The 10,420-nt window shown below is 37.9% G+C and overlaps 1 non-coding gene across 1 annotated transcript; it reads right to left on the minus strand.

Moving 5' to 3' along the window:
- Window positions 1-6,270: 6,270 nt before the first annotated feature.
- Window positions 6,271-6,377, minus strand: LOC114377759. The gene has a single exon (XR_003659195.1). It is a non-coding gene; the product is annotated as a small nucleolar RNA R71 (small nucleolar RNA).
- Between the last annotated feature and the right edge of the window lie 4,043 nt (window positions 6,378-10,420).

The raw sequence follows: 10,420 nt of genomic DNA on the forward strand, positions 1-10,420 counted from the left end.
TAGCGAGACACCAGATTCAGCACTTCACAAAATCTCCTTTTTCACCTGAAATAGAATTGAAATTTACATTAATTACAAGCGAAAGATTATAATGAGTAATGATCAATTTATTAACCAAAAGTATTTACAATCCTACAAAAAGAACTGTAACTTGGAGGAATTCTATATAGTTATCAAAAGTTTCTATACAAAAGTTAGTCATATAAAATGACTAACAAACTCCTCCAAATTTACAATTTTGCTTGTCCTCAAGCAAATAAAGAATAGCTTACTTGTCCTCAAGTGAAAAAATAATGCAGTGATTATTTACAAAGGGTGTTTGCTTCCAAAACATTAATCATATGATAAGAAATCTATACAATGACTCAATCAATGGTTTTTCACAAGACATGCAGCTTTTCAGAGATAAGAGCATTTTTATTAAGCAACACAACTGAATGAAACTAATCAGCAGACAGATTTCAAGGAAGGATGCCTAACCAGTGCCTCACGGTCACTGTTTCACTCAAGCTCAAGTGTTTAAGCTAATCAATAATTAACAACTAACATGAGGTCCAACCTTTGCACTTCATCTCATGGCATACAATTAGGAATGCATAAATTGAATCAGAAAGACTTTTATAGGCTTGTAATGAGGTTGGGCTGCAATAAACAATGGTTTTTCTAAGATTCAAAAGCTTGAATTATAGGAGAGCACAAATCCTAAAATTAACCATTTTTTTCTTTTTCCATTTACATTCTTTTCAACTCAACTCACTTGCCCTTTGTACTTAGATTTATTTTAATAGCTGTCGCAACCTACCCTTCGGCGGGAGGGCGACGCGAGACTCGCGGGATGCGTGTTCCACGAAAGGAATACGCGCGGAGTCGCCACCAACGTTTATTTGAGGAAAACGTCGGAAAAACCGGAAAAGACGCGATCTACGAACTTTTAAGTGAAAGGTTCGGGAATTGTATTTACGCACGGGGAAGGTATTAGCACCCCACACGTCCGTCCCAAGGGACGGCAACCTTTAATCGAATGTGCAAACATGACTTTGATTTTTACGTTCCCTTTTATGTCCTTATATCCTTTATACCCTTTTTATATTTTTCTCTTTTTTGTGGTCGACAAGGGTGTTTCCCTTTGCTCCTACGTATTCCTCAATTTGGGATGAGAAAATCAGACCTACGTAGTTCTTTCGGAACAAAGTGTTTGGTTAAGTTTGTTTTTGTCTTTTTTGCAAAATATGTTTTTATTGAACAAAAGGTCATTTAAGGTGTTGAACCATTAAACGGTCTTTTGATTTTGAAAGGGGAGAAACGTTAAGGCTTTGGACCATTAACGATCTCTTGTTTTTTGAAAGGAGAGAAACGTTAAGGCATTTGGACCATTAACGATCTCTTGTTTTTTGAAAGAAGAGAAACGTTAAGGCATTGGACCATTAACGATCTCTTGGGGTGGTCGACAAAAGCGGGGCTTTTGCTCCTACGTATCCTCAATGAGGAACTCAAACCTACGTAGTTCTTTCTTATCAAGTGATTCTTTTTTACTTAAGTGGTGGTCATTTTAAGGCGTTGGACCTTAAAAAAATGATCCATTTTACTTAGTGAGAAATTGAAATGACAAACTTCAAAAGCCTATTTTTGTGGACGAGCTTGACTAGGCGAGTTGATTTTAGCCTTAGTTTCACTTTAGTTATTAATCAATTCGATTAAGAATGAGAAATCCCAAAGAGAAAACGTCCGATTGATTTTCCGCTTTATTTTACTAAAAAGATGTTTTTTTGATTATTATATTATTTTTTACCTCTTTTTGATTTCCAACGTGGTTACGGCACGACCGAACGGTCGGAATTCATTTTAACCGAAGTTAACGGATAATACAATTCAAACGTTCGGTGGAAATTGATTTTATTTTTAAGTTAAGCGAGAAATGACTTAAGTAAAATGGCTTAAGCACGTCAACAGGGGGTATAAAAAGTAAACAAAACGAGAATAAAAATGCACGAAACACAATGTGGACCACCATGGGTGCATAGAATGAATCGAAAAGCTTGGTTCGAGGTACTTACCCGTTGAAGATCGAAGAACGATGAAGAACGAATGAAGAACGTCGAAGAACGGTTGAAACCTTTGCGAGATTCCTCACGGAAAACGTTACGGAAACGTTTCGGAAGCGCCTCGGCTTAGATTTTCTTCACGGAAACAATTTTTCCAAGCAAATTCGAAAGAGAGAGAAGTGCCAAAGGGGCTGAACCCCTTTCTTCTTCACTTCCTCCCCTATTTATAGCAAAATAGGGGAGGTGGTTGCCGCCCAGCTCGCCCAGGCGAGCTCAGCTCGCCCAGGCGAGCCAGGTTGCTTCCTCCAGAAGCAACAGCCTTCTGGAGGAATATTCTGGAGGGCCCAAGTAGGCCTGGGTGCTATTTGCACCCCCATTTTTACTAAGTACACCCCCTCTGCTGTTTTTTTGGTGATTCTTTTTTCGTAAAGTTACGGAAACTTACGAATTTCGTAACGATACTTGTTTTCTTTCCGTAATGTTACGGAACCTTGCGGATTACATAATCATCCCCCTTTTGACTTACGGAATGTTACGGAACCTCACTTAATTATGCAACGATGCTTCCATTTGATTTCCGGTGTGTCACGGAAACTTATGGATTGTGCATCAATATTTTTTTTGGTTTTTCGGCATGTCCTGGAATTTCATAAATTGCCTAATGATGGGTGCCAAGCACCTCACGAGGACCAAAGAATGGTCGCATGTCATCAAGCAAAGGTCCCCGGACGAAATTAGGGTATGACAATAGCACACACCTTTTATTTAAAACTTACAATGTTTTTTTTTATTACAATCTATTTACTTATTTTCTGTGTGTGCTACTATTTCTTACCCTTATAACTTGGCTATCCAACAAACTCCCCCAAATTTGGGGCAAATTGCTTTGAATCCTATTGCTCTCCTATAACCTAAGATAAGGTATATGGAGATGACATTTTAAGGCTTGAGGTTCAGTTTAAACAATTCAATTCTTTAGCTCAAATATGGGTGCAAAGGATATAACATTAATGTATTAGGTAAGCTTTTAGGCCAAGTAGTTGTTTCATACAATCATGGCCTTCATCATTCTCAATTCCATACATTCCATTCCATATTTCAAAGATTCATGCAAACATCATTACTCAATGCTAGTCGCTCTCTCAACATTTAAGGTTCACACACTCACCGGGTTATGGTTAATGTGTTCCTTCACAATCAATCTGTCCAACTAATTAACATTTTCAGTCATGATCCTAATTTCTTGTTCTTTCTCTTCTAAACAATGCATGATTATTTGAAACCTAAGATTAACCATCACACATCATCTATATCATGCAATCAATCACAAACACTAAATTTCCCCAAAAAAAATAATTTACCAAACATTGCATACTTGTAAAGCAAGTTAAACTGTTCAATATGCTTCAAAACATGCATCAAGATCATTCAAAAAGCAAAATTATAAACTAAAAACCCATTATAAACTATATGAAAACTATACTGAAAACATAAAAATAATAATTATAATTGTTCAAAAGACAGGAGTATAGAAATCCTGTCACTGGTCTTTTGGTTGGTTCTAGTCCATGATATCCTCCTTTTCATCTGTGAGGTGAAGCATTGGGGTGCCTGTTGGTGAAGTAGTGGGGGATGACAAGCCCAGGACAGGTGTAGATGGCTCTTGGGATGGCTGTGGTGAAGACAAATACAAAACTGGTGTGGAAGGTTCTGCTGCTTACTATGGGGTAATCTCTGGTGTAGCAGCCTCCTGAGTCTCCTCCAGTGTGGTGCCTGGATCTGCCTCATAGATGAATGGCTCTTGTGGTACAGTTGATGTGCCATTATTTTCACTTATTTCTTAACCCTTTTTGCATCATTTTAAGTACTGATTAATTTTAATTGTCAAATTAATTAGGCAGTTTTATTATTTGGGCCCATTCAGCTAATTTGATGTTTTTAATCTAATTTCAGGAATTAATGAAGCATTGGGCTTGAATCCAGAATTGGGATTCGATTTGAAGAGGACAGACTATCTTATTCTACAAAATTAGATCTTATCTTATCTTATCTTATCTAGATATTATTTAGATTTGATCTCATCTAGATATTATTTCATCTAGATCTTATCTTATCTTATCTTATCTAGATTTGATTTGATTTTATTTATGGGCTTGGATTTAAAACAGATTTGTAAGCTTTGGGGTTGGAAAACTATATAACAGCACCAAGGTTCTAGTTTAGGCTCTCTTCTCCTCTCTCTTCTCCTTCTCCTTTTTTTCCTTTTTGGCAATTCCAGTTCTAACTTTTAGTTTCATCAATAAAATTTCGTTCTTCAATCTATAATTTCGTTCTCTATTGATTAATGGAAGGCTAAGTCCCAGCGTTGTTTTCTCTTGAGGATCAACCACAGTTCTCTTTGAGGTTCTATTATTACTGTTAAATTTTGTTTAGTTTTTCCTCTTCACTAATTACTCTGAATTTGTTGCTATTAATTCATGCATGCTTAGTTCTTGATTAATTATCTCTGCGCTTAATTTATGTTCATGCTTAATGATCGTTTATGAGTAATTGGTGTATGTGTTGCTTAATCACATAATGAATGCCTTATGTTAAATTTCGCTTAGTAATTTAATTTAGGGTTGGATTAAGTGGTTAAACTGATAAAGGATAAATTCTTGCAACCTAGGATAAGAGACTTGCTTGTGAATCAAGGGGAAGCAACGTATTTTAATTCTAATATTTGCTAATTCAATTTTACTTGCTGTTTAATTTACAAAAGCAAACAACCCCCCCCCCCCAATTTGTTACTATTTCCTACTATCAGTTATGAACATTTGGTTTATCATTGCTCGTTGGGAAATGACCGGGGAGCGGTGTCCAAAGGTTCATAATAGCTAGCGTCGTGTTAGTGTTTAATTCTTGTGTTCGTGTTGTTTTCTTGTGTTAATGTTGTTTTAGTATTGTACTAGTGTTGTTTAGTACCTTGTTATTTTGTTTAGTGTGTGTGTTCTGTTTTAGTTTTGCTGTTCAGCGCTACCCCTTTTTCAGTTTTGGGTGTTTTGTTGTGAATAGTCTTTTGCGACGGATTCTGCGACCACTTTTGCTTGCGGCAAAACAAAGTAGTAGTGGTAATCATGTAGCGACGGATTTTAGCGACCACCCTTGTTGAATTAATTAGGATTTTTTGTTTTGGTAGCTAGAGTTGTTATTTTTGGCTGAATTTTTTTGTGGTCACTTCTTTTGATCCATATTTTGTGGGAAAAATATCTGGAGCCCTTAGTTTGGTCAGATTTCAAAGTTCCAAAAAAGTAGCAAATTTGATTTTTGTCAAAACTTCAAACGGCCATAACTTTTGCTCCGGGTATCAGAATGACTATTATTATATATGTATTTGGGGTAGAAAAAAATTTCCCATGCTGTGGCAGCTTGCCATAGGCTGGCTGAGGTATCCTTCTTCCAAAAATTTCAATTCTGTCAAAAGTTTTTTATTTTCCAAGTATTATTCTCTTATTTTTCATAACTTATCATTTTTAGCTTATATAGTTTGACTTTGAATTTTCATTTGAAATTTTTTTTGCTATCTTCTCATCATTTTATAAGGTTTCTCACAAAATTTCAAGTCATTTGGATATGATTTAATGGTAGTTGTAGTTCAAACCTACACTATTACTTGCATAAGAAGGCAACTAATTGTGCATGCTGAATTTAGTGTATGACTAGAGGTAATCCATCTGACTTACAACCCTTTGATCCTAAGATAGATAGGACATTTCATAAATTAGTTAGGCATCATTTAGTACCTTTTGAGCATCCTGAGCATTCTGTTATTGGTGACTTTGAGCATTATAATTTTGAACATTTTGAGAACATGGCACAACCTCCACCCCGTGAGAGGAATCTAAGGGAAATGGCTGCACCTGATTTCACCTACGAAAGCTTGTGAATCCAATACCCTAATGAGGATGTCCCATATGTTCTTAAAATTGGACTAATCCATTTGCTTCCAAAGTTTCATGGCCTTGTAGGTGAAGACCCACACAAGCATCAGAAAGAATTCCATATTGACTGCTCCACCATGAAACTACCAGATGTCCAGGAGGATCACATATTTCTGAAGGCCTTTCCTCATTCTTTAGAGGGAGTGGCAAAGGACTGGCTATATTACCTTGCTCCAAGGTCCATCACGAGCTGAGATGACCTCAAGAGAGTATTCTGAGAAACAATTTTCCCCGCTTCCAGGACCACGACCATCAGAAAGGATATTTCAGGTATTAGACAACTCAGTGGAGAGAGCCTATATGAATACTGGGAGAGATTTAAAAAATTATGTGCCAGTTGCCCTCACCACCAGATTTCAGAGCAGCTTATTCTCCAATATTTTTATGAAGGACTCAGCAACATGGAGAGAAGTATGATAGATGCTGCCTGTGGTGGAGCCCTTCGAGACATGACCCCTGTTGAAGCCAGAAATTTAATTGAGAAGATGGCTTCAAACTCCCAGCAATTTAGTGCCAGAAGTGATGTTATTGTCATTAGAGGAGTGCATGAAGTAGTCACAAATTCATCAGGTGAGACTAAGAAGCTTGAAGGTAAACTAGATGCTTTGGTTAACCTGGTAACCCAACTGGCCATGAATAAAAAATCTGCACCTGTCGCCAGACTCTGTGGTTTATGCTCCTCTGCTGACTACCACACAGACCTTTGCCCCTCTGTGCAACAATCTGAAGCAATTGAACAGCCTGAAGCTTACAATGCAAATATCTACAATAGACCTCCTTAACCTCAGTAGCAAAGTCAGCCACAACAGAACAATTATGATCTCTCCAGCAACAGGTACAATCCCGGGTGGAGGAACCATCCCATCCTTAGATGGTTGAATCCTTCACAACAACAGCAACAACAACAACCTTATTTTCAAAACGTTGCTGGCCCAAGCAGACCATACGTTCCTCCACCAATCCAGCAGCAACAATAGCAACAGCCCCAGAAACAGCAAACAGTTGAGGTCCCTCCGCAACCTTCCCTTGAAGAACTTGTGAGGCAAATGACTATGCAAAACATGCAGTTTCAACAAGAGACCAGAGCCTCCATTCAGAGCTTAACTAATCAGATGGGATAGTTGGCTACACAATGAAATCAACAGCAGTCCCATAATTATGATAGATTACCTTCTCAATCTGTCTAGAATCCCAAAAATGTGAGTGCCATTACATTGAGGTTAGGAAAGCAGTGTCAAGGACCTCAACCTGTAGCATCTTCCTCATCCGCCAATGAACCTGCCCAACCTCACTCTACTCCAGAAAAAGGTGATGACAATAATTTAAAGAGTAAGTTACCTAACAATTTCTATGCAGGTGAATCTAAAGAGAAATAGCATATCCCTCTTCCATTCCCTCCAAGAGCAATTTCCAACAAAAAAATGGAAGAGGCAGAGAAAGAGATCTTGGAAACATTTAGGAAAGTAGAGGTAAACATACCTCTGCTGGATGCAATAAAGCAAATTCCAAGATATGCTAAATTCTTGAAGGAGCTGTGCACTAATAAGCGGAAGCTTAAAGGAAGTGAAAGAATTAGTATGGGCAGAAACGTCTCCGGATTGATTGGTAAATCTGTTCCCCAAATCCCTGAAAAATGTAAAGATCCAGGTACATTCAACATACCTTGTATTATAGGGAACAATAAGTTTGACAATAGTGATTTCACTGTATATGGATCCTTTTTTGATGTTTGTTTGGATAGTCTGGAAAAGGTTTTGAATAGATGCACTAAAACTAACCTTGTTCTAAATTTTGAAAAATGTCATTTTATGGTTGAGCAAGGTATAGTTTTAAGCCACATTATTTCCAATAAGGGCATTGAAGTAGATCCCGCAAAAATTTCTGTTATTTCACAATTGCCTTACCCCTCTTGCGTGCGAGAGGTGCGATCTTTTCTTGGTCATGCAAGATTCTACAGGCGCTTTATAAGAGATTTTAGCAAAGTAGCCCTTCCACTGTCCAACTTGTTGCAAAAGGAGGTGGAGTTTGACTTTAATGATAAATGCAAATAGGCTTTTGATTGCCTCAAAAGAGCACTGACTACCACCCCCATCATCCAGGCACCCGACTGGACAGCCCCTTTTGAGCTTATATGTGACGCATCAAATTATGCATTGGAGGCTATCCTTGCTCAGAAAATTGATAAATTGCCTAGGGTGATATATTATGCTTCTAGGACTTTAGATGCTGCCCAAGCGAATTATACTATTACTGAGAAAGAGCTACTAGCCATAGTTTTTGCTCTTGAAAAATTTCGTTCTTATTTGCTTGGTACTCGAATTATTGTTTATACTGACCATGCAGCTTTAAAGTACTTGTTGCAGAAGGCTGATTCAAAGCCTAGGTTGATTCGATGGATGCCCTGGCTTCAAGAGTTTGACTTGGAGATCCGTGATAGGAGCGGAGCACAAAATATAGTTGCTGATCATTTGAGTCGGATCCAACATGTGTCTGATGAGGACTCACCCATTCGGGATGATTTCCCGGATGATCATTTATATATATTGTATAGCATCCCGAATGATCATTTATATATATTGTATAGTATTTCTGATTTTCTTTCTACTCCCTGGTTTGCTAACATTGTCAATTATTTAGTTGCTTATGTTTTTCCTCCCTTAGCATCTAAGGCTCAAAAAGATAAAATTAAAAGTGATGCTAAGCATTTTATTTGGGATGACCCCTACATGTGGAAATTGTGCAGTGATCAGGTCATTAGACGATGCATTCCAGATCATGACACTGACTCAGTTTTGCAGTTCTGTCATTCTTCCACACCGGGAGGTCACCTGGGTGTTCAAAGGACAGCTCGCAAAGTGCTTGACTGTGGCTTTTATTGGCCCACCATCTTTAAAGATGTGTGGAAGATTTGTAGCACTTGTGAGCAGTGTCAGAGAGCAAGAAGTGCATTTACATGGTGACAACAAATGCCTCAGCAACCTATGCTATTTTGAGAGGTGTTTGATGTCTGGGGTATAGATTTCATGGGCCATTTTCCTATATCTTTTGGTTATGTTTACATTCTCCTTGCTGTTGGTTATGTTTCAAAATGGGTGGAAGCCAAGCCCACTAGAACTAATGATGCTAAGGTTTTTGTAGATTTTGTCAGATCTACTCTGTTTTGCAGGTTTGGAGTACCGAAAGCAATCGTTAGTGATCAAGGAACCCATTTTTGCAACAAATCAATGCATGCCTTGCTTAAAAAGTACGAGGTTGTACACAGGGTATCCACACCATACCACCCCCAAACCAATGGACAAGCAAAATTTTCTAACAGGGAGATCAAGAGAATTTTAGAGAAGATTGTGCAGCCAAACAGGAAAGATTGGAGTACCAGGCTAGATGATGCTCTTTGGGAACATAGGACTGCCTACAAAGCACCCATAGGAATGTCTCCTTATCGGGTTGTCTTTGGAAAGGCATGTCATCTTCCAGTGGAGATTGAGAACAAAGCATACTGGGCAGTGAAGACCTGCAACTTCTCTATGGATCAAGCTGGTGAGGAAAGAAAGTTGCAACTGAGTGAGTTAGATGAGATCCGCCTAGAAGCGTCTGAGAATGCCAAGTTCTACAAAGAAAAGACCAAGAAGTTCCATGATAGCATGATAATTAAGAAGGACTTCATGGTTGGGCAAAAAGTGTTATTGTATAATTCTAAGCTTGGACTCATGAGTGGTAAGTTGAGGTCTAAGTGGATTGGTCCTTTTGTTGTTACTAACGTTTTTCCTTATGGTACAGTTGAGATCAAAAGCAACTCCACAAACAAGAGCTTCAAGGTCAATGGACACCGACTTAAGCCATTCCTCACAAACCCTTCTTTAATGGACTTAGTGGTGGAAGAGACTTCCTTACTCCACCCTACTCTTCCTCCACCATGACTTAGGGAGTTCTCCTTTTACTATCTCCTTCTTTACTTTTATTACATTTGTCCGATTCTATTTGATGGTTTAATTGCTTTTAATATTTTAATTGTGCTACATTGAGGACAATGTGTTGTTTAAGTATTGGGGGGAAATGTTCTTTGGTTTTGGTTTTGATAGTTGTGTTAAATTATTTTAATTTTGTTAGTTTTGTTGGGTTCTAGTTTAATTTTGTTAGTTTTGTTGTGTTAAATTTGCATGTTTTCCTTTGAGTTATAGGATATGTTCAAGTAATGGGTAATTGTTCTGAAAATAAAAGTCTCTTGACATTTTGTGATTTGAAATCCTTGTTTTTCCTCTACATGTCGTGATAGTTTTGAAAGCTCAATTTGAAAGTGATAAGTTTACCTTTGTGAGAATATGAGCCATCCATCATCATAATCTTTTGGTGTGTTTTGCCCCATTGATTGCTTGCACAATAGCCTTGGCTTGATTCTTG

Source organism: Glycine soja, chromosome 11 (genome assembly GCF_004193775.1).
Source record: "Glycine soja cultivar W05 chromosome 11, ASM419377v2, whole genome shotgun sequence".
Lineage (NCBI taxonomy): Eukaryota > Viridiplantae > Streptophyta > Magnoliopsida > Fabales > Fabaceae > Glycine > Glycine soja.